A 4,605-nucleotide genomic window follows, 5' to 3' on the forward strand; every position below is an offset into this window, starting at 1 on the left:
GCTTCATTTGCATGGCCTCAAAACAGAAGTTAATACTTTGGGTATCATCTGATTTTGCTGTTGTTTCAATTTTTTTTTCAATATGTAAAGTGTTTTTTTTTTTTTTTTTAATTTTGAGAAGTTAAGAGTTATGACCACCTCAGTATATGCCATTCCCATTATAAGGAGATATGATGATTTCAAAGCCACAAAGAGCTACATTTTCATTTTTAAACTCTGTAGACACTTCAGAAGTCAAGCGTGGCTTCAAAATACATATACTGGGAGCTTTGGCTCAACCTTTTAATATAAAAAAATCTAATGTTGTACAAAAATGTGAAAAGCGTGACAATGACAGCTATTCAATCCTGTGATTGAAAAATGCCCTGGAGTGTACCCACTCACACGTATTCTGGTGTGGGAACATAAACTAATGCAAACCACCGCTATCAAGAAACACCAACCTGTGTGTTTTCCATTCTGCCAACCATAGACCAGTATCTACTCCAAACATTCAGTAACAAAAAGTATGGCATCTTCCCAGGAACAGCAAGGTGGACTTCTTACTCACCATAGACCAGCACAAATAAAACTGGAGAAAAGAGTTCTGTATACTTACATTTGCGATAGTCATTTGTGAGGCTCATCACAATTCCAACATAAGGAACAATTTCAACATAAGAAACAAATCCCTTGGCTCTCCCCATGACATCTTTTTTTCTCTAGCCAATGTCCTTGTTTATAGAGGCCTTGGTCATCAACCATATTATTATCTCCTTTGGTCAAAAACCTATCATGTCCATTTTGCTTTTCGTGAATCATCAAGCCTGGGTGAACTGTAAGAATCTCTTGTTCTTCCATCGTAAAAACAGCAATTTCTCCCACTCATATGGGATCTTCAACTCTATGTGTTAGAAAGAGATCTCCTCTATGAAACACAGGTTCCATGCTGCCCGTGAGCACCTTACAATAGGACGTTCGCTACCAGCTATTACCATTAACCCCTTCCAGACCATTAGCGTTGAGGAGACAATTATTTCAAAATTTAAGATTTGATAATACAGCTGCCACTTGCTCATCCACTGCACATCGTCCAAAAGGCCTAGCTTCATGGCAGGGACAACAATCAGCACATGGGCAGGAGAGAGGTGTGATATCTCAATAATCTCTATGACTTTTATCATTTGTCATCCCTTTTGTTTCATATTCCACTTTTTATCTGAATTTTCTTAGTTCTTTAATAGATAAGTTTATGTATGACAAAATATGTGCCATATATATAGTTTAAGTTAGTGTCTGTAATTTCTGATTTCTTTTGCTGAAGCATTTAAAAAATGATTATGAAATGGGCCTCTGAACAGCTATAACGAGGCTGTTTCTTTCTTTCTCTCATGACTATTTCTATGTGTGGACTTTATTAAGTTCTAAAGTAATCAATCAATACCTTTCAGGACCCAGCCACCAGTAACTCCCTGGCTCATATTTCCTGGTTTTACCACTTGAGAGGTGTATTAGTCAGGGTTCTCCAGAGAGACAAAACCAATAGGTGCTTCACCAGCCATCTAAACATTCCTGCATTCAGTCAAGTCGACACCTAAAATTAACCCTCACAAGAGGGATCCCTCACTTTTACCTTATTCTCTTTAAAGGAAAAAAAAAACTACCAAAACTCAAGTGAGTGTAATGTCCACTCTTTTAAGGGCACTTTGGATATAAGTTCATTTTGCTAATTTTGTATTCTTTTTCTTAAGGGGGGCCCTCAGGTTGCAAAAGCTTTAGGACCGCAGTGCCTACCTCTGCTTCCAACTGGGATTCCAATTTCTTATTGCCCGCTCTTGAAGAGTTAAGCAGTGCTGGCTTAGGGAATCAGAGCAGGTCAGATGATTTCGGAGCCTGCCTTCGGCCAGATGGCTGAAGCATTTTGGTTATCATCTGGACATATATTGACATTGCAATTGTTAGAGAATAAAGAATTATGAATTCTTGCTGACACATCCTTTCCATATTGTTATGATGAAAAGATTAAAGTACTGTCTAGACTAGAGTAAGGAGTATTGGCAGATCTTGGCATTCCTTACATTAGAATGATATCATCCTAATGTAAGGAATTACAGCCAGGAGGAATTGGGGATTGGGGAGAAGGAAGAGGTAGTAGAAATTCAATGCAGTGTTTACATTATAGAGAAAAATAATTAATTTTGCATGCTTATTTTAATTCCTAACAAATCAACTATTGTTTCCCATGAGATATTCATTAAATTATTTTTCTGTTTCAAATCTCAAGGTAAGAGAGCTAACCAGGCATTGTTTGTAGCAGAAACACCTAGTATAGGGACCAATGACTACCTGGTTAATACAGTATTACTTAAATAAGGGTGAAAGGAGGTAGAGTCTCAGAACTAAGATAGCAGTGAAAGTCGTTAACTTTAAGCCTCTAAAATTTTTGTAGAGAAAAGAATTGGCAAATACTCTCCAGATCAAAGGGGGATGGCTAAAGTTTAGGAATTAATCAAATCTGGGAGCCGCTCTGAGAAAAAAAGGGGAGTCAATATTAAAGGCCAATGTAATTAACGTATTATTCAGGTGGAATCCCTGGGCTGAGTAAGATGACACTAAATGCTACTGAATGTAATTATGGAGCTCAGGGAAAAGAGAAGGTAGAGGTGTCTTGATAATTAAGAAGATTACTTTCTCAAAATGTTTTTCATTTGGTACCCCAAATTCAGTGAATAAATGTGTTTTGTTTCATTTTTCCCCCTCTGCATTTTGAAAATTGGGCATTCCACATGTAAATTCAGATTTCTAAGGTGTGTGTGTGTGTGTGGGAGAGAGAGAGAGAGAGAGAGAGAGAGAGAGAGAGAGAGAGAGAGAGAGAGAGAGAGAGAGAGAAGGCAACACTGTCTGCATTCCTGCAAAATTGCAGATGTAGGGAGGCGTGTGGCAACTGTGCCCTTTGCAAAGGCAGACAAGCTCATTCCACTTTGCCATGATCCCGTCTCTCCCCAATAATGACACCAAGTCCCCTTCACTCATTTTTATTACCTGCTTAAAGTCTGAATGCCTCAATTTATGATTCTTAGTGTGGAATGCTCTATTCCCCCCAAATTAATGACTTTTCTCAGATATGTGTTTCACTTACAAGTTCTTTAATTATAGAGATCAGCTCAACTGTAGCACATACCGGTACAAATATTGGGAAAAAAAAGAAGACCCAACGAGGCTCCGTCTGCATCATTAACAATGGCTCAGAGCCGTTGCTCTTCACCTGTTCTGTGAGACTTGGGTATCCACCTGCTTCACTGGCCATCCTGTCCACCCCTGCGGCTGCTACCCCACTGCGAGCATCAGACTTGGGTGTTTATGTTAAGGGAGGAGAGGGAATGGATTCAGGGAGAAGCAGAGTGTTCTGTGGAGGTGGGTGGGAATTCAGGCAGGTGACTGGAGGATAGAGATGCTTGGAGGAGGGAATGCATGTACCTGAGGTCATGGCAGCCACAAGAGGTGCAAAGAAGCCCTTGAGGGGGATTTCCTTTGAGGGGCCCAATTCTTAGGTGCCTTCCCTTTCTATACTTAAGTGTAACCTTTTGCCATCTATGTTCTACTTGCCATCTACTTCTCTCCTAAAATTGCCCTAACCTTTTAGTAAGGAAATCTGAATTTGGCCAACCATTTGGTGTGGTAGACTTGAGACTACAGCGATGAATTAATAAAAGGAAAGGAGGCTTTCTTAGTCCATGAGTCTCTGCCCCAGTGAAAAGTGCCAATTCTGGATGTCGCATGCTGCATAACAGCCACCTCCAAAACTTAAAGCCATAAAATGACAATCATATTATTATATTCACAGATCATCAGCAAATTGAGCAAGACCTCTGCAGAAATACTCGAATGTCTGAGGGCTGGAACAGCCGGCCACATATGTCTCGCTCTTATGTCTTCTCATGTAGTCTCTCCAGCAAGGTGGCCTTAGGAAGGTCAGGGCTTTTGCACAGCAGCTGAACACTCCAAGAGTGAATGCAAAGCTTCTTATATCCTCACCTTAGAAACTGTAAAATGTCACTTCTGCCACATTCTATTGCTCAAGTAAGTCTCTAAGGCCAGCAGGATTTAAGAGCAGAGGAATTAAACTATGCCTCTCAATGAGACAGCAGCAAAGAATTTGTGGATGTATTTAATCTATCACTGTGGTCTTATAAGCTTACTGGGTGCACTGTGACACGAATCGGATTTCAGGCAGTTATTGGCTTTCCAGAAGGGTAGCTCTAAGGCAGAACTGTGAATTGAGGGGGATGATCCACAACACTATGACAGTACTCTGCAGGGGGACCCACCCAACAGAGACAGCCGGATCGAACCTTTGCCTGACTCCTAAGAGGAAAAGAGTACTGCCATTAGAAAGGGGAACAGAGGCAACCTGAGTCATTTCTGTCAGACTGTTGAATAGAAAGCAGTGAATGCATTGAAAGGATGCTAATATCTCCGTTACTTTGATGACACTTAACTGGTATCTTAAATAGGTAATACAATCCCAAAGAAAGCTGCAAGGATTTCAGAGCAGCCAAAATAGTGGTACAGGGTCTAGATGGCAAAGTGTATTTACTTATTCCTAAGAGGGCTTCCAGGTCTGAA

The 4,605-nt window shown here is 40.4% G+C and overlaps 1 pseudogene; it reads right to left on the bottom strand.

Annotated features, from left to right (window-relative positions):
• Positions 1–542: 542 nt before the first annotated feature.
• LOC105867032 (signal peptidase complex catalytic subunit SEC11A pseudogene) lies at positions 543–1,058 on the bottom strand (annotated as a pseudogene).
• Positions 1,059–4,605: the final 3,547 nt, after the last annotated feature.

This window comes from Microcebus murinus, chromosome 8, assembly GCF_040939455.1.
Source record: "Microcebus murinus isolate Inina chromosome 8, M.murinus_Inina_mat1.0, whole genome shotgun sequence".
Lineage (NCBI taxonomy): Eukaryota > Metazoa > Chordata > Mammalia > Primates > Cheirogaleidae > Microcebus > Microcebus murinus.